The sequence below is a fragment of the Schistocerca piceifrons genome, chromosome X (genome assembly GCF_021461385.2).
Source record: "Schistocerca piceifrons isolate TAMUIC-IGC-003096 chromosome X, iqSchPice1.1, whole genome shotgun sequence".
In the NCBI taxonomy this organism is placed as follows: Eukaryota; Metazoa; Arthropoda; class Insecta; order Orthoptera; family Acrididae; genus Schistocerca; species Schistocerca piceifrons.
Window position 1 is genome coordinate 668,537,815 of NC_060149.1, and position 21,529 is coordinate 668,559,343.

At 34.8% G+C, this 21,529-nt stretch overlaps 1 non-coding gene across 1 annotated transcript; it reads left to right on the forward strand.

Annotated features, from left to right (window-relative positions):
* Nucleotides 1–307: 307 nt before the first annotated feature.
* On the forward strand, nucleotides 308–380 carry Trnaa-cgc. Its single transcript has one exon. It is a non-coding gene; the product is annotated as a tRNA-Ala (tRNA).
* The last annotated feature ends 21,149 nt before the right edge of the window (nucleotides 381–21,529 follow it).

Consider the following 21,529-nt stretch of genomic DNA (forward strand, 5'->3'; position numbering starts at 1 on the left):
CCACTGGGCATTTTGATCACTATAGCCATACATCAACAGGATATCGACCTTTTCCGCAATTGGTAAACGGTCCATTTTAACATGGGTGATGTATCACGAAGCAAATACTGTTCGCACTGGCGGAATGTTACATGATACCACGTACTTATGTGTTTGTGACAATTACAGCGCCATCTACAGCAAAGTGAAAAAAGTGGTCCAACTAAAACATTCATATTTCTTTACGTACTACACGAATATGTAATAAAAAATGGGGGTTCCTACTTAAAGAAACGCAGTTGATATCCGTTTGACCTATGGCAGACCGAGCGAGGTGGTGCAGTGGTTAGCACACTGGACTCGCATTCGGGAGGACGACGGTTCAATCCCGTCTCCAGCCATCCTCATTTAGGTTTTCTGTGATTTCCCTAAATCGTTTCAGGCAAATGCCGGGATGGTTCCTTTGAAAGGGCACGGCCGATTTCCTTCCCCATCCTTCCCTAACCCGAGCTTGCGCTCCATCTCTAATGACCTCGTTGTCGACGGGACGTTAAAACAACACTAACCTAACCTAACCTAACCTATGGCAGAGCCATCTAGGGGGTCAACAATAGCGCCATCTGGTTTCGCCCTTCAAGCTAGATAAGTTTTGTTCTTTGTAGTTTTTTCGTTTGATGCTTATTTCGTGAGATATTTGGTTTGGTCACTATCAATGGACCACCCTGTATATCAATGTAATCAGGAAAGAATATAGAATTTAATGGAGTCAAAAAAATGTTAATTTTTTCACCATTTATAACTATCCTGTATCCTTAAACCTTCACCAACATTTTCAAATGATTCACTAAGATATCTTTCTCAAAAGTTAGGAAAATATTCTTCAACAGTTGTTTTTATCAAATTATTATGTTTATTTCCTTTACTTGATTCCATTTTATTTGGATTACTTTCATTACATGCATCATTTGAGTCGAATAAAATTCCAGCATACTTTCGTAACTTGAGAAAATTAAATTCTGTACCTAAATCTCTTATAGTTATTTGTTTTCTAGTTAAAAGTTTCATTAACCCATTTGTTCCTTCATTTTCTTTTCCTCCAATTTTTAATTTACCGCCATTGAATTCTCCAGGTAAATTCTCAACTAGTTTAAGTTGGTCAACAGGTCATAATTCAAAAGTTGTATCTTCACTATGACAAATTCTAGCATTCTTTCACTTATATCTTTTTAACATCTTTTCTTTAAACCTTGTTCTTTCTTTTTCGTAATTCTTTACTATTTATTTCTGATTCACTTAATATATAATCTGTTTTATCACTGTCGTATTGCTTAATTGTCGGAATATCATTAAATATTTCTAAATAATGGCAATTATAAGCAGCCATTCGTTTTTCAACTTTTCTGTTGTTTTCAACTGCTTTTAAAATTTTTTCTCCAAATCCTTCAGTTCCTTGATTAACATTTTCACTTGTATTGATAAGTTTGTTCTATTTACTTGTATGGTGATTTTATACAATATACAGTTGTTCTTTTTTAAATTTTTCATATTCTGTTCTTGTTGGTTTCTCCATTTCACAAACCCTTCTGATAAGTGTTCCTTTACTCTTCTATTTTGTCTTGCTTTTTTAACAACTTCTAGATTGTATTCCACAGACATTTGTTAAGGACAAAAAGTAGCATAGTCATTTCTTATTTTACATTCATCTTTTATGTTCAATGTTTACATTCAACATTTATGTTCAACACTTAAAAAATTCTTATGCTTTTTCTCTATATTTACCTTCATTCATGTTTCTTGTCGTATCTATCATAATAAAACCTAAGTTATCTTTATTCCAAGATTTACTTCATATTTCTGTAAATTCATCAAAGTTAAAATCTCCACCAACAAATTCAAGATAAATATGGTTTGAATTTATATCATCTTTATTATAAAAATTTAAATTATCTCTAATTAATGGTTTTGGTATTTTTGAAAATGTATGACATAAGTAAAAAAAGTCTGTTCCTTTATGTCTTCCTCTAGTTGAATATTCTGTAACTCAATTTTGAATTTCAGGAATATAGTCAACCAAAACTACTACTGAATTATCTTCACATTCATCTAATGGAAAATTACGTTATTATTTTCCATTAAAGTAACAGTTTTTTCATTAATTTTATCCTCAATTTTTCACACCTTTTTATAATTTCTTGATATTTTGGTTGAGCTAAACTTTTAGAACAAATGTACAAGTGATTAATTTTTTCCAGTTTAACCATCATGATCAATCACTGATGAGTAGATTATTTGAATGCAGTGATAAATCATCTGTTCTGAAAAAGAGATTAACTGTTACAATAAGAGAAACTTATAAATGTGTCTCACGAGGTGATTTTTACTGAACTTCTTAACTCCAAATATTACAACAAAAAATAATAAACTTTACTGTGATGGAGAACTGATAGAAATTCCTGTTGGTCAACATTGTTTAAAAAATTTAGAAAAATGTATTCATTCGAAAAATTCAAATCATCACATTAAAGCTGATGAAATTTTAAATAGAGATACTATTGAGAGGGGTGTTAAGTTGTATATGGGTATAAAAGAAGAAAATATTGAAAATGTGCTAGGTTCTAATAATCAAATTATTAATGCAAATGAAAAAGCTGTTGCTAAAGATGTTCCTAAAGTTATTCCCTTTAGTTAATAAATATAGACTTTAATCTAGCAGAAGGCATATTTGTTAAACATAATGATCACTTACATCGAGAAACTATGATAATTGCTTCATTTAAACCTAATACTGAGTTTGGTGGACCGATAATTTATAAACGAAATTATCATACAAATATTCCAATTTTTTGTACTATTCAGAATTTAGGAATAGCCATATGTCATGATAATAATAACTGATTGACTTTGACAATGGTTATATAACAGTTGTTTCAGAAATGAATTAATAAGTTATTTATTTAATAAATCATGAAGCATATCGAGCCATCAGTTTAGCTCATTTCACATTTATGAGAAAAAAAAATTGCCTGAATCTTCCTAAAAAGGAAAAAGAAATTAATTTTAATAGTGGTAATGGTTGGATTCATCCTAATTTTTCGCAAGTTAATCTGACTTTTGATGTTATTCACACAGATAGAACAGATTTTTCAGATTACTAAGGTAAATCGAATATTAAATGAATTGATAGTTATGCATTAAAATTGTTTAACGTTAATACAATTAAAAAAGGAAACAATATTTTATTCCTTCCTCAGCTATTATTTGATTAATTTCATCCCTATTGAATGAATTAAATATGCAAGGACACCTTCTTAACAATGGAAAATTAAAACCAAACAAAATGAAGTACTTTATCCATTAGAATTATTTTACAGATATTTTTAATATTATAAAGAAATTATGTGGATGGGTGATATAACTGTAAGTGTTAGTTGGAGTTTAGGAAAAGGCCAAATGGATTCTGCTCTTCATTGAACTACTGATAATGATAATAGTACTCTTCCTAACCAAGGTAAAATTGTTGTTAGGAGTATGGACGTTTGTGTTCTTGTTGTGAAGTACGAACCAGAATATTTACTTGAACTAGAACAAGAAAAATTTTAAAATCCGAAAATTTCAATTTCCTCCTTCGAACTACAAACAACTGAATTTGCTTAATTATATGGAAAAGAAATTTTGAACTAGATATTATTAATTATTATAATTTTTTAGATTTTGATATGCCTTACTTTATTTTCGTTGTTCTCCAAACTAATTGAATAAATAATCAGTTCAATGATTGTTCTTTATTCGATCATATTAAATTACAGAATGTCTATGTGAAAAATTGAAGAAATGGAGTGGTCCCTCATAAATTATGGAATGTTGATCCACCAAATAACTTCTTAAAAGCTTACGATGCCTTTAGAGATTTTAAAAGAATAACCCAATTAACTAATGATGTAAACGTAAGTACATTTAAATTAATTCAAAATTATCCTATCTATATGGCTCTGTAAACTTTCCTGGCAAAATAATTCATAATGTTCATAACTGGTCTCCAGCCAGAACATCTCGCCATCTGGACTTGGGAATCAACGGAAGATAACAGCAAATTGGTCTCATTCCTACCTTTTTGGGGAAGCATATCTTCAAAAATAGGTAGAATTTTAAGATGATTAATAATAAAAGTGTATTCCCTCTGCTATCTTAGACCAGACCCCTGTTGGCCTCAGTGAAGCATGATTTAGGTTTGAGAAAGACCAGAGTCTTCAAGATACTCTGCCATTGCGGGAAACTCTATATTGGACAAACAATTTGTACCATCAAGGATCGTTGCATAGAGCATCATCGCCACACCTGTTTACTGCAGCCAGAAAAATCTGTGGTGCTGGAACATTGTCTTATGGAAGGACATAAAACGTTGGCCAGACATGAGTGGTTGCCCTGGCGTTGCGGTATTGGGACTTTGTACTGAAAGAAGCCATTGAAATCTGGCTATCTGGACCTGTGGTTGGTGTAGTAAGGAACCGCTGTGGCATGTTAGATTTCAGTTACAGTGAGATAGTGCAATGGCCTACTACCCTGAAGATGGCGGCCAGATGGACCCCTGACATATTGTGTCTAGATGATGAGATGTTCTGGCAGGAGACCCGATATGAATACAATAAGTTATCCTATCAATGTAATTAATATGTGTAGAAGAATGAATGTTGTAACTGCTCAAAAACAACAATCACATTATGTCCATTCTTTAATGAAAATGTAACTAATGATACAATTGCTTATGTTATTATGTCTGATAAAATAATTTAACTATGATTCACATTACAGAATGTTTACTGAAAGTTTAAAATTACATAATGAATAAAAAATTAGAAAAATGACTTTTAACTTCATGTCTCGATTCCCTTTGGAAGTATTTTCAGAAAACTAAAGAAGATGAAAACTGAAAACTTTAGATTTTCAAAAATTCAAACGTTTTCCAAATATTTTCTAAATGTTTGAAACAACTTTTAATTTTTTATTCCTTAATTTCTTTCTATATAAATAAACTCAAAACAAAATGAACATAAATGGTAGCATGGCAAATCTATTAATTGAAATTAACAATTATGGTTATGATTATGGAGAAGGGTTCTCTAAATCACTGAGCTTTAAAAAAATTTTATTTCATTTCAAAAGCTGAAATTTTGCCAACCAAATTTGGAGAAAAAGTTTTGTTACTTTTAGACAACAAATTTAAAATAACTCTTCCAGAACATTACACTAAAATCTTAGCAAATGATTATAAAGTAGATGAAACTGTTCGATTACAGTTCATTTACTAAGGCAAAAAAAATACAGAGTGTCCAATTCACATTATTGAATTTGAATAAATTTTAGATTGTTTGTGATTTTTAATTTTTTTGATTAAATGGAAATATCGTTCTGTGGGTATAGATAAATTTTTGTTTCTGCAAAATTAGAATCTTGGTTTATATCCTGTAATTTTTAACCCAATATGCTCTTTTCGCCAGAACTCTCATCAACATACTACTCAAAAGCCAAACATTATATTGGCAGAAGTGGAAATACTTTTTCGCTCATACAGTATGGTGGAATGGAGTTACCGATATGACTTGATGGAGAAGTTTTCTTAATACTTCCTTAGTGATTTTCGATCTAGTTGCCTGAATTGCTGTCTCAGAACAATTAAAAATCTGCCTTTCAGTCAATCAGTAACTGTCACAACTATTTGTGTTTTTATGTCTTAAGTGCAGTGAAGACAAAAATCTCATGCAATAGGCACGATTCAGATTTTTGGAGCGTCTGCAGTTCATGAGTAGGGAAAGATCCTTTTTTAACAATTATAGATTTAAGAATTAATTTTTTGAGATTGCTGGCATTGGCATTACCCCTAACAGAGAGGAACACAAATGAAGAAATAATATTGCAACACTGATTGGAAAACATGAAAAATGACAAGGACTCTTTGGAAGCTATGATAACATAAAGCCATATTTGTTGTAAGAATTGACCCACAGGTAGAAGAGGTAAAATATGCTTCACTGAACACACTAAGAGAGATCATACAAGTCTGCAGGTTGTGGTTGTGCGGTAGCGTTCTCGCTTCCCGTGCCCGGGTTCCCGGGTTCGATTCCTGGCGGTGTCAGGGATTTTCTCTGACTGGTGATGACTGGGTGTTGTGTGATGTCCTTAGGTTAGTTAGGTTTAAGTAGTTCTACGTTCTAGGGGACTGATGACCATAGATGTTAAGTCCCATAGTGCTCAGAGCCATTTGATCCATTTAGATCGTACAACTCGCATTTCACTAAGAGGAGTCTCATCAATTTGTCCAGTTTTCCACCAGGGCAAACCCCACTAGATGTGTATTCATTACTGAAGTGCGCTGCGCTTGTTGGAAATGCCCAGGTCACCAGGCTCATGAGAGTTTGGCACAAGCATAAGCCTAATGTACGAAGATCAGACACATTAGAGCAAACTGTTGGTCTCTACAGCATTGCTTGGATAGCTAAATAGGTTACTGAGGTGCACAAATCAGTGTGAATATCAGAAGTGTGTACAGGAGTGGTTCTGCCACTGCCCCTCACTTCCCTTGCGCAAAGCAAATCCAGTAAGAGCGGTAGGACTTGCCGAGGTGGTAAACATAATTTTGGATGTTAGAATCAAAGGTAAGTAAGTGGTACATGGCTATGTTGGGTGTACTTTGCGGATTTTGCATGAGACTACTTTTTGTGAGCATACCTTTCCAGTGAATCACCGCACCAGAGCAATAATTTGGGACCCAAAAACGTTAAATCAAAAATTTCAGATCATGAAATTCATTTCTATTATCATAATTTTCTTCATTGCCTTGTATCCCGCTTTTACATTTGCATCTTCAATAAATGAAAATCCCAAACAGTATTTAATTTCCAATATCTGTCTGCCAAAATAATCTTAAACACATTACTGAGCTCCATAGAAATGTTTCTCTGTATCTAGTCTTCAAATATTCACAGCCAGTTGTGGCACAGTGCTACACAAAAATTTTAATTCTGCTCAATAGGTTTCTTAAACGAATTAATATTGGTTTTGAACTGTAGATTAAAACTGAAGAAACTGCAAAAAGGTGAGAATTTAAGGAGATGGGACCTGGATAAACCGACTAAACCAGAGGTTGTACAGAGTTTCAGGGAGAGCATAAGGGAACAATTGACAAGAATGGGGGAAAGAAATACAGCAGAAGAAGAATGGGTAGCTCTGAGGGATAAAGTAGTGAAGGCAGCAGAGGGTCAAGTAGGTAAAAAGACGAGGGCTAGTAGAAATCCTTGGGTAACAGAAGAAATATTGAATTTAAATGATGAAAGAAGAGAATATAAAAATGCTGTAAATGAAGGAGGCAAATAGGAATATAAACGTCTCAAAAATGATACCGACAGGAAGAGCAAAATAGCTAAGCAGGGATGGCTAAAGGACTAATGTAAGGATGTAGAGGCTTATCTCACTAGTGGTAAGATAGATACTGCCTACAGGAAAATTAAAGATACCTTTGGAGGAAAGAGAGCCACTAGTATGAATATCAAGAGCTCAGATGGAAACCCAGTTCTAAGCAAAGAAGGGAAAGCAGAAAGGTGGAAGGAGTATATAGAGGGTCTACACAAGGGCGATGTACTTGAGGACAATATTATGGAAATGGAAGAGGATGTAGATGAAGATGAAATGGGAGATACGATACTGCGTGAAGAGTTTGACAGAGCACTGAAAGACCAGAGTCGAAACAAGGCCCTGGGAGTAGGCAACATGCCATTAGAACTATTGACGGCCTTAAGAGAACCAGTCCTGACAAAACTCTATCATCTGGTGAGCAAGATGTATGAGACAGGCAAAATAACCCCAGACTTAAAGAAGAATATAATAATTCTAATCCCAAAGAAAGCAGGTGTTGACAGATGTGAAAATTACCGAACTATCAGTTTAATAAGTCACGGCTGCAAAATACTAACTCGAATTCTTTACAGATGTATGGAAAAACTGGTAGAAGCCGACCTCGGGGAAGATCAGTTTGGATTCCGTAGAAATGTTGGAACACGTGAGGCAATACTGACCCTACAACTTATTTTAGAAGAAAGATTAAGGAAAGGCAAACCTACGTTTCTAGCATTTGTAGACTTAGAGAAAGGTTTTGACAATGTTGACTGGAATACTCTCTTTCAAATTTTAAAGGTGGCAGGGGTAACATACAGGGAGCGAAAGGCTATTTACAATTTGTACAGAAACCAGATGGCAGTTATAAGAGTCGAGGGGCATGAGAGGGAAGCAGTGGTTGGGAAGGGAGTGAGACAGGGTTTAGCATCTCCCCGATGTTATTCAATCTGTATATTGAGCAAGCAGTAAAGGAAACAAAAGAAAAATTCGGAGTAGGTATTAAAATCCACGGAGAAGAAATAAAAACTTTGAGGTTCACTGATGACATTGTAATTCTGTCAGAAACGGCAAAGGACTTGGATGAGCAGTTGAACGGAATGGACAGTGTCTTGAAAGGAGTATATGATGAACATCAACAAAAGCAAAACGAGGATAATGGAATGTAGTCGAATTAAGTCGGGTGATGCTGAGGGAATTAGATTAGGAAATGAGACACTTACAGTAGTAAAGGAGTTTTGCTATTTGGGGAGCAAAATAACTGATGATGGTCGAAGTAGAGAGGAGATAAAATGTCGACTGGCAATGGCAAGGAAAGTGTTTGTGAGGAAGAAAAAATTTGTTAACATCGAATATAGATTTAAGTGTCAGGAAGTCGTTTCTGAAAGTATTTGTATGGAGTGTAGCCATGTATGGAAGTGAAACAAGGTCGATAAATAGTTTGGACAAGAAGAGAATAGAAGCTTTCGAAATGTGGTGCTACAGAAGAATGCTGAAGATTAGATGGGTAGATCACATAACTAATGAGGAAATATTGCATAGAATTAGGGAGAAGAGGAGTTTATGGTACAACTTGACAAGAAGAAGGGACCGGTTGGTAGGACATGTTCTGAGGCATCAAGGGACCACAAATTTAGCATTGGAGGGCAGCGTGGAGGGTAAAAATCGTAGAGGGAGACCAAGAGATGGATACACCAAGCAGATTCAGAAGGATGTACGTTGCAGTAAGTACTAGGAGATGAAGAAGCTTGCACAGGATAGAATAGCATGGAGAGCTGCATCAAACCAGTCTCAGGACTGAAGACCACAACAACAACAACAACATTTGCAGGAAAAAGTATACGAAATCACCAGTAAGTTCAGCTACCATTCACGTAGTGTTTGATTATCTTTAAACTCATAATTACGTAAAAATAACTGGAATTTGTGAGAATATTGACCTGAAATGTTTTTTACGTTATAATCATACACAGTAACAACAACACAAACCATATTTCTATTAAAGGAAAACAGTTTATTATGAACTTACTTTCCACTCGTTTACAACCTGGTGATTCTTCAGTGAAACATGACCGCTAAATCCGATACAAAAACCACTCAGTAATTCTAAAATAAGTTTTTTTAGCTGTAAACAAGTCAACGAATCGAACGAATGACCAAACCAGAACCTAACCAGCTCTCGGTACAGTTGTCGGAAAAGCGGCTGTAGCACCGATCGGTAGCAGGTCTCTGAAACCTACAGAATAGCCACTTCGGAGAAAGAACCGAAAATGACGTCACTACCGAGGATAACCTAACGTACAGATCGGTATGAACGCTACAAAATAGGGCCCCTGCTTGCTCTCTCGATTTGAATGACAAAGAGTATGTCTGTGATGCACAAGGGAGCAGGGCTGCATCATGTCGCCGGCCGGGTGGCCGAGCGGTTCTAGGCGCTACGGTCTGGAACCGCGCGACCGCTACAGTCGCAGGTTCGAATCCTGCCTCGGGCATAGATGTGTGTAATGTTCTTAGGTTAGTTAGGTTTAAGTAGTTCTAAGTTCTAGGGGACTGGTGTCCTCAGATGTTAAGTCACATAGTGCTCAGAGCCATTTGAACCATTTTTTTGCATCACGTCAGGAACCACCAACTAGTCTCAAGGACTTGTGAGCAACTCTGCAGAAAGACTTATGACATCATTCACAGTATGTCCCATTGTTGACAGGACTGTATTGATGCCAGAGGTGGTCACACCCCATAATGAGCAGATTAATCAGTTGCCAGAATGTGTGGGCAAATCTCTTAAATTGGAAAAAACGAAGAATTTGTTGCCTACCATTAAGCATGTTGCAAATGTTTATGGTCTGTATTCTTTGCATTGTTTCTACTTTGTTATCACCTGTTTATACTGTTTTGTGCCAAAATAAACTCAACCTTGCGAAATGTCCGTTTGTTGCTTTAATTCTGGACAACAGTGTACATTCAACTAAAATTATATCTAATGATGACAAACTAAAATATAAAATAGGAGATAAAGAGAGAATAAGCAAACTGAAAGGAATTTTTGGAAAAGGAAATACTGATAATTAACCAACAGATATTTTTCAAATTGAAAGTGTTATTCTTTCTAACCTAGTTACATACAAGGAGATGGAGAAGAAGTGAAAGGGAATTTTATGAAGAGGAAGTACAGATGATAGTTGAGTACATAAAGGTAAAAATATTGTATAAAAGTTCAATCTTATGAAAATTTATTATATCATAAATCCGCTGTTCATGTGTGTATCCATCTAAAATACTGAAATTGTTATGATGACAAATGATACTAAAATTTCCTTTCATTCTTTGGTATAAATTTATTGACCTGTGGTTATGATCAATTCTTATCAACTATTCACAGTTTTAGAGCCCGTTTACAGTTGTCTTTGCACATTGTAATTGTTGTGCTCAAATAACATAATATTTATATTGTTAGTCCTCAAATCTTAAAAAAATGGATGGCCTAAAATTTTAATCAGGTGTTTCCAGTAGAACATGTAGAGCTACTTCATTCATTCTATTACTTCGGTGAATTAATGTTTCTATAGCTCTATTAAAATATTTGTCTAATTTTTATATGTAATTATCTTTAATAAAGTTATCTTAATAAACTGATGTGGTTTTGATTTTTTATGTTTTTCGGATTTTGCACAAACAATTCTAATACTATTTGTGGTGTCTTTGTATTTATTGTATAATAATCTATTTATATCCAATAAAATATCTCTACTAAATGGAAGTAATGAAATCAAAGAAGTGTAAAAATTATGAATTGGAGAAGTTAATTGAAAATTGTCACTCACATAAATATAAAAGTGTAAGAATTCACATATGAACAGCCTACAGAAAAAATGGGGTGTATCACATTTTGTACATTTTTGAGGAGACAAGATTTAAATTTTCAATATACAAGAGAATACATAAAATACTCCAACCTAGTGTAACAAATGTAATTATGTAGTCAAATTTAATGATTTTAGAGGATGTGGATATAAAATGACAATTGAAATTATATAATAAAAAGTACAATAAATGCAAAGGAAGTACATTTTTAACACAGAAAGTCCATTTCTTTTTTTAAGCTTTAGTTTCTTCTTTGTGTTGTTTAGCACTGGAAGTTTCGGTTTGTTAGTCTTGTTGTTCATTATGTGGTAGACTGGAATAAAAATTTCTTTCATCATGACCACAAATCTTTTAAATTTCTCAAAAGTCTGCATATTTTAGATAAGGCATTTTCAGGAGCTCTTGCAATATACCCACAGATTTGGTTATTTGCAAAACAATCGTCATTTACCTTCAAAAAGTTTCATATTACAAAACATTGTTATAAACTTGATAAGACTATAAGAATTTTTCATGTTCCTGTGGCTGATACTCAGGCTCAACATCTACTTGCAGATCAACAGAATGTTCCAAATGTGTTTGTGTTAAGGCTCCATTGTAAGTAATTCTGTATTTGAACAGTTTATCTTCCTTCAGAACCAGAGCTCTTCCGAGCAGTCATGTCTTGAAAGAGCACTGTGGTTTGTAACATACTTTTATAAAAGTTGTTCAGTCTCATGTACCTTCTTTGTCAACAGGAATGACATCGTAAGGCCTTGGATTAATTACTATGATTTCAAAAGCATTAATCCTGGTCTTTTGCTAACTCTCCAATAACTTTCTATGTTTTATCAAACCAAAGAATTTATCAAATTCCATGAAGTGTGTCCTTTTATTGGAAATACTATTTCGATACTACCCAATTTCTTACCAGTATGAATGAGATAGTGATGGTATATGAACACTGAATAGTTCTCATTCTGTACTGAGTATGAATTACAGAATGTTACAAGAACCCTTACTTTTGGATCAGAGATTTCACTCACATAATAGTGCAAAGAACTTATAACATCATTCATTCTTTATTCTCAAAATCTTCAGTATAAGAATAAAATGTTACATCACTGTTAGACATTTGATGAATGCTGAAACAGTAAAATGATAATTTCATCGAAAGCAATGAAGATGAATTGGCAAACAGGAATTTCACTTGTGGCATCATTTCATTTGATTCTTACTATGTATTGTTAAGACCAATTTCTGGCATTGGAATCATCATGCCTAGGTCTTCTATGAACAATTAATGTTGCACAAATTAAGCTGGTTAAATAGGAAGATTTGTATTTTCGATTTACCTAACAAATTAAAGTTCTTGATAAGCTAATTTCTTTGGTGGGGTTTGATTTGTTTAAAACAACCAAACAATGAGCGTTTTCACTCACTGCCTAACTCCTGAGACATTGTTGTAATGTTCCTACAAACATTACTCATTCTGTGATAAGTCTTTCTCTTTATAGCTGATTAACAGATGACTTCTCACCATCCTGTGGTGATACACACCTTTTAAAGCTCCTAAGACGACTAAATTGCTATCACACTTTAAACTAAACCGTATTGCTATGAAGAAACAACACAAAGTAAGAAACTCAACTTATAATGTTTGCAGTTGCAACCCAACTGACCCAACAGGTGTATTAAAAACAGTTGAAGCAAACCTTTGATTTGCCTGATTCTTTGGATGCAAAGACAGACTTTGAACATTTTTTTCTGTAACCACTAGAAGTAAAGCCCTTTGCATCTCAGTGAATTACCATTGTCCCCTTCTTTCCATGTGAAGATTGACTGACCTTTTTTCTGTAACCACTGAAAGTAAAAAGCTTTGCATCTAAGAAATTGTCACATTATTTGAAAGTCATTTTAACTGCCTTTTAGTACAGGTAGCTGGCCATTAGAATTTGCAATAAACTCAGTTACTTCTTAAATTGATGTACCCTGTTTTTCTGTGGAGTCTTCATACATGTAAAGAATGTGTTAGCAAATATCAAAAATAGCTATTATAAAGTGCTTTGTGTGTATGGAAACTATATTACATCTCAATGTTATAAGAATAATTTAAAACGAATTTCGAGTGATGAACATTCTAAAATATTATTATTCATGAAAAATGATGGTGATGATCAACAACAAACTGGATGTAAAATGTGTTGACTGTCAAGAAGTTAAAGATTTTGAATCTTTTTACTGAAATCCAGCATCAAAGGATAAATGTTCAAGTAGCTCTAAGATTTGTCTTCAGTAGTGTAGGAAAAGTAGCAAAGGTATGTACAAAAGTGATGTGAAAATTTGAAAATGAAGCAAGTAATAAATAACTAAAAACTACTTACTGCCATCAAAACATATAAAATTAACTAAAAATGAAATATAATTAATCATTAGATTTATTATTTTATGAAATTTATATTATATTCATAACATATTTGTGTCAAGTTTTTAAATTTTTTTATTTTTAATTTGTGTAACAAAATTTTTTCCTATTAAACAGTGGTAACTTTTAGACAGTTTTCACTCACTCAACATCATAAGTATTGTAAAAGAAATAATTTAAAGGAATATCAAAAATTAAGAAAAGATGATTTAATTAATTTAATTATCTCCCATAATTTACCTATCACTCTTTGAATAATACATAATCTCAATCCCGTGACATCAGTTGAGCTCCGAGCTTTAGGTAGAAACTGTGGTGTCAGAGGTTACAATAAATTAAAGAAATCAGGATTAATTAATTCAATTATGTTAGGGGAATTCCTTCTCTAAATAAATTATTTCATCATCAAGACCAATCAGTATAGATAATATAAATAGTTTTTGCCAATTTGATGATGTTATTTTTGAAAAAAATAGACCAATGAGAAATGAGAAAATTATGAGACAATGTTAAATATTTCAATTCGGTAGTAAACCATTTAAGTGAAACAAGATCAAGGTTTAATAACAAGTTTAAAGTGTGGTCTGATGAGTAAAAAATTGTCTTTAATGGTACCAATGTTAACAAACCTGACAACATTCATGAAAAGTAGATTATGTAATGAAAGCATTCAATTCTATGTGAGAGGTAGCTAAAAAAAGAACTATCTTCAGAAAAGGAAATAAGCTTAATATAACAACTATAAATTCAAAAATGTTTTATTCAAGTTCTATAGGATATAAAGCATCAGATAATACTCAACAATTTGTTCCAATTTTGTACAATAAACTCAGGGATATTTTAACTTTTGATAAGCCTCATGATACAGCAGACACTACATTTAATATTCAGATGTTAGCAATTCCTAGAGGCAGAAAATGTAATAAAATATAAATTTAGGTCATGACAAAAAGACTCAAAGGTATCTTACAAGAATTTAAAGTAATGATAATCTGTGTTGAACTAGAGCTATAATAGTGACATTGACACATTATACAAAAATTATCTCAGGTATAGAACTAATTGTAGTTGAAATTAAGAAAATTGTAGTAGGAGATAACTGCAAATTACAACAAGAGTTAACCAATACATTATGTAATCAATTAGGAGAATACAATGAAGAATGATTTACTGTAGACGATATTAAAAAAGTTGAGCAATTATGAATGTTGTATGTGCTGAAAATTTCAATTCAGTTATCTGTTGCGGTCTGTTAAGAAATCACAACAATTTTTATGTGACTAGCAGTTTGTCATCCTTCTTAGGATCATCATATTTATGTGATAAATGTAACAATCATATAACAACAAGAATAAATATAGGTGTAAAGTAGAGAGAGAAGTCTATATACTACGCAAAGGCGAAAACACATTAATGTGGAAAATAAGATATATTGTGAAAACTGCAATAGATACAGTGACAACAAAGAATGCTTAGAAAATCACCAAGAGGCTTGTGATATAGTTTATAATCATGAAGAATGAAGTTCATTTGTTTGAGATGTGAAGTACATAAATGCGGTTTTGAAAGATATAGAAACTGTCAACTAATACTGAAAACTGAAACCTATCAATGTTGCATGCAATAAAAACAAAAAGGTGTCAATGTGAACAAAATATGCATCATAATGAAGGTAAAGAAATTATACGCAAAGAATGTCAAAACAATACTAAAAGCGAATGTACTATTAGTGGGGAATACAAAGATTATTCCGTATCTGTGTGTTCCAAATACAATAATACAGCCATCAGCAAACAGTGTTATGAAGATGGATTTCCAGCGAAAATTCCTTGTACCTACATTGGAAGATACTTTTGGTTTGACTCTGAAGCTCAATAAGAAACCAGAACACATATTCCAAATGTAGTAATAATTCACAATTTTAAAGGTAATAAATTTAAGACAAATGATGAATTCGATAAATGGATGATATTCCATGAACATCAGAATTATGCATTTATAGCTCTTTATGGTAAATTTTATGATTCACAATTCATTCTGAGCTACTGTGTTGAAAGTACAATAAAACTATATACACACATCAAAAAAAGTTTTCATCACCTCGGTTCCGAGAGTTCTGGATCCTGTACAGAAACTTGGGATTTAAAGGTAATAAGTTTAAGACAAATGATGAATTCGGTAAATGGATGATATTCCATGAACATCAGAATTATGCATTTATAGCTCTTTATGGTAAATTTTATGATTCACAATTCATTCTGAGCTACTGTGTTGAAAGTACAATAAAACTATATACACACATCAAAAAAAGTTTTCATCACCTCGGTTCTGAGAGTTCCAGATCCTGTACAGAAACTTGGGATAGAGATCAACATCAACATGATTTCTTGTCTTTTTATTGTTCATGTAAACCACACATTGTATGTTGTACCAGCATACAGCGAGACCTTCAGAAGTAGTGTTCCAGATCGCTGTACATTTTGGTACCTCTAATACACAGCAGCACGTCCTCTTGTATTGATGCATGCCTGTATTCGTTGTGGCATACAATCCACAAGTTCATCAAGGCACTGTTGGTCCAGATTGTCCCACTCCTCAACGGCAATTCGGCGTAGATCCCTCAGAGTGGTTGGTGGGTCACGTTATCCATAAACACCCCTTTTCAATCTATCTCAGGCATGTTTGACAGGGTTCATGTCTGGAGAACATACTCGCCACTCTGTTCGAGCGAGGTCGTTATCCTGACGGAAGCCATTCACAAGATGTGCATGATGGGGATGCGAACTGTCGTCCATGAAGACGAATGCCTTGCCAATATGCTGCTGATATGGTTGGACTCCTGGTTGGAGGATGGCATTCACGTATCGTACAGCGATTACGGCCCCTTCCATGACCACCAGCGGCGTATGTTGGCCCCACATAATGCCACCCTGAAACATCAGGCAATCTCCACCTTGCTGCACTCGATGGACAGTGTGTCTAAGACGTTCAGCCTGACCAGGTAGCCTCCAAACACGTCTCCGATGCTTGTGTGGTTGAAAGCACATGCGACACTCATTGGTGAAGGGGCATTATTTCAATCCTGAATGGTCCATTCGGCGTGTTGTTGGGCCAATCTGTACAGCGCTGCATGGTGTCGTGGTTGCAAAAATGGACCTCGCCACAGACGTCAGACGTGAAGTTGCACATCATGCAGCCTATTACGTACAGTTTGAGTCATAACACAACGTCCTGTGGCTGCACGAAAAGCATTATTCAACATGGTAGCGTTGCTGTCTGGGTTTCTCCGAGCCATAATCCGTAGCTAGCGGTCATCCACTACAGTAGTAGTCCTTGGGGGGGGGGGGGGGGCGGGCTTGAACAAGACGTGTCATTGACAGTTCCTGTCTTTCTGTATCTCCTCTATGTCCAAACACCATCGCTTTGGTTCACTCTGAAACGACTGGACACTTCCCCTGTTGAGAGCTCTTCCTGGCACAAAGTAACAAGACAGACACGATTGAACCACGGTATTGACCGTCTAGGCACGGTTGAATTACAGACAACACTAGCCATATACCTCCTTCCTGGTACAATAACTGGAACTGATCGGCTGTAGGACCAGCTCCGTCTAAAAGGCGCTGCTCAAGCATGGTTGTTTGCGTCTTCAGGGGGTTTAGTGACATCTCTGAACAAACAAAGGGACTGTTTCTGTAATAAAATATCCAGAGTCAATGTCTGTCTTCAGGAGTTCTGGGAACCGGGGAGATGAAAAACTTTCTTTGATGTGTGTACTATCTACAAAGGAACTAAATTAATTTTATTGGAAATAAACAGTTAGGTCAAAAAAATTACATATAGTAGTAGTTTTTAGAAGGTCACTCGACGAAAATACATGTATAAATCAGGAGGTAAGAGTAAAACGTCATTCAAAATCGTGCTAAACTCATTTTCTGAAAATTGTTTAGAGCAGATAGTTCATGAACCCACTCAAATAGTTACGAAAACACACTTGGCCTCTTGGCACTAAATAATCCTGAGCTAACAATGAGTATCCAAATGGATACAGGAATTAGTGAACACAGAGTTGTCGTAGTGCGACTGAATACCATAACTCTCAAATACTCCAAAATTAAACGTAAAATATACCTATTCAAAAAAGCAGTTGAAAATTCGTTCGACGACTTCCTGAATCACAGTCTCCACTCTCTCCAAATAAACAATGTAAGCTTAAGCCAGATGTTGTTTGAAATCAAATAAATAGTATCGACAGCAATTGTGATATTTATACCAAAGTAATTAACAAACGGTGAAGCTGATCTCCCTTGGTTCACAAATACGGTCGAGCACTGTTGCAGAAACAACGAAAACAGCATGCATAATTTAAATGAATGCAAAATCTCGAAGACAGCTGATCTTCAATACGAGATGCTTATAACAGTTTTCACAACGAAACTTTGTCTCGAAACCTGGCAGAAAATCCTGGTCGTGTGTAAAGTATGCTTATGGCAAGACACAACCAATGCCTTCTCTGTGTGATAGCGACGGAAATACTATCGATGGCAGTGCTGCTAAAGCAGAGATACTAAACACAGCTTTCTGAAATTCCTTCATCAAAGAAGATGAAGTAAATAGTCTAGAATTCGAATAAAGAACAGCTGCCAACATGAGTAACCTAGAAGTAGATATTTTCGGATTTGTGAAGCAACTTAAATCACTTAATGAAACCAAGTCGTCCACCCAACATATACAACCACTCGCTTGACGAAAGATCTGAACCAAAAGCCTGGAAAGTTGCACAGGTCACACCAATATTCAATAAGACAATTGGAGTAATTCGCTAAATTGCAGGCCCATATCATTAACGTCGATATGCAGCATGATTCTGGAACAGATATCGTGTTGAAACATTATGAATAACCTCAAAGAGAGCAGTTTATTGATAAACAGTCAAAATGGATTAAGAAAACATCGTTATTGTGAAACACAACTAGCCCTTTACTCATACAAAGTGTTGAGTGCTATTGATAAAGGATTTGAAATTGATCCCATATTTCTAAATTTCTGGAGAGATTTACACAGTACCTTACAAGCGGCTTTTAATAAAATTATGTGCTTATGGAATATCATTCAGTTATGCTACTGGATTCGTCATTTCCTGTCAGAGAGGTACAGTTTGAAGTAACTGATGGAAAGTCATCAAGTACAACAGAAGTGACTTCTGATGTTCCTCAAGGCAATGTCATAAGCTCTCTGCTGTTCCTTATCTGTTTAAATGGTTTAGGAGGCAATCTGAGCAGCCGTCTCACGTTGTTTGCAAGTGATACTGTCGTTTATCGTCTGGTAAAGTCATCATAAGGTCAAAACAAATTGCAAAACGATTTAAAAACGTATCTGTATGGTGCGAAAATTGGCTGTTCACTCTAAATAACGGAAAGTGTAAGGTCATCCACACATCCACATGGGTTTTAAAGGATGGAAAGACCGCATGTGGAAAGATATAAGTGTTCGTTTTTTTTGTGCAGTGTTGAGAGTGAAGTAATAGAGAATTATTGTGAAGGTGGTTTGATGTACCCTCGGCGAGGCACTTAAGTGTGATTTGCAGTGCACCAATGTAAATGTAGATGTAGATGTCCACTTACTACCTTACCAAGAACATTTTGTTTGAAAGAGTTAAAGAAAGGTTAGTTCCTACATTTGTTCAATACGGAAGAAAATGAAAATTACACAGGGCCTATTCCAGACATAAAATATTATTGTGTTCAAACAATGAAACCAAAAGACAGAACATATTTCTCAAATGGCAGAGCCAAAAAGTTAAAGAAAACTATTAGTCAACACAAGGAAAGAAAATAATGAATACTGTAACTCTAATTTACATATATTGATAATGAATAATGTAACTCCAATCTAGATATACTGAGAAGACTTTGTTTAGAAGTAAATGAACAATTCATGGACGTAGCTAATATTGATCTATTCCGTTATTTAACAATTGCTGGAATTTTTGTATATCTAAATATTAACATATAGAAAAACTGCAGTATTGCATGAAGAACATGAAGAAAACTATAGTAAAGATTATATAGCTTACTTATACAGTTTAAACACTAATAACGTTCAACAAGCTCTTAATGGTGATAAAGTATGAGCAACTGGAGCAAAAGTAGACGGTTTTGATGAAGAAAACAATACCTACTGTTTGTCAACATCATGTTATTTTGGCATGATGGGAAAAAATTGAAACGACAAACAGAAAAAGAAAGAATTGATGGATGACACTCAGAGACAAACTTTTGTTCTCTTTTGATTGACGGTGCCTTAACCTATTGTTCTGCTAAGTGGATTATGATCCCCTCAGGATAATCTGTCCTTAACCTATTGTTTGGTTAATTGGGTTTCCTTGTCACACTGCCCCTTCCCTCTCTCAGAAATGCAGCACCACTTCTGATATCAAATTAATTGTTTAATTAATTAAACTGATTAAAAAATGGTGGGAAATAGCTCAGTTGTGCCACTTTCTGTGTTCACAAGCTGCTTCAGCTTGTTTGAATAGCCTTCCGCATACTACCCTATCAAATTGATTGGTGATTAATTAAATCGATATACTTCAGTTTTACTTGGTGGATACTGGAAATATTGACTGACTGGAGGAAATCGATTGTAGTGTATAGAATATTGTTAAAAAATTAGACAACGTGGGGAATATTGTTTATTTAAACAGTTTACATGGTACAGGGTGGTGTATGGAATACAGTTTATTTAAAGAATTTGTCAGGAAATCGGTTGCAGTATGTGGAATATTTAAAGAATTGCAGCGCTTTTTCATTCCGAGCGCGTAAGGAAACAAGTAATTACACCATCACACATTACTTAAATATATCCAACAAGCGTTCTCGCATCTCGCCACCTGTGCAGGATGCTTGGAGTTGGGGTGCACAGAGAGACTTAGAAGTGCCAGCGAACTTGCCGCATCACTGTCAGCCGTCGGCTGTGCCACAGTTTCATAAGCACCATGCTGATGCCAGAACGAAAGCACAGTCTTGTTGGTGTCCTCCACCATCTCAGGTGGACAAGTTTCTGCATGCATAAACCAACCCGTTGGAGACCAGCACATGAGAGACTCCTTCCTTTAAAGCAAATGCCTGATTGGGAATCGATTCAGAAATACAGCTGAAGTCAATAAGTAATTAATTTCTGGTGATTGGAGGATATAAGGTGGACATGCCAACTATATCACACATACAAATTGACGATGTCACAAAAGAAGTGGCAAGCTGACTTGAAATGCACTTTAAAAAAGACTGGAACTAAATGCTGTACACACACAGAAAGAGAGAGAGAGAGAGAGAACTGGAGTTTGCTTTGTAGATGACATAAGAACTATCACGGGATGTTTAAGTAATCACACTTCCTCATTCCACCATGGACTTTAAACTGCCCTAGCCTTCCTGGCTCACTATATTCGTGGTACACTTGCCGTTGAACACAAACTGCTTCAGGAGTTATTAAATTCGGTGTTAGGCAGTGTACAGAACATCGTCAAACATACACATATCTCGACGATGTCACAAAACTCTCCAAATGTTACTTCAGAAGATGTGCCACAGGGAATATTAATTAAATCGTAAATATAGGTGTTTAAACAATTTGCTTCACACACACACAGTTTAAAAGTAATCGAAATAAAAAGATCAATATTGCACAGTAGTTCGTGTGCGTGTTATGTTCTTAGCGAGAAATTTCATTAAATAATCCAAACCTACTATAAATGACGTCATGATTGGATGAGGTGATGTATAAAATGATAATTGGAATTACAGGTTTCGACGTGAATATAAACTGTCAGAGCTATGGAATTTTAGGCCACTACAGGTCTGCTAAGTGTATTTTTTTAAAAGTACTACACTGCTGGCCACCGTA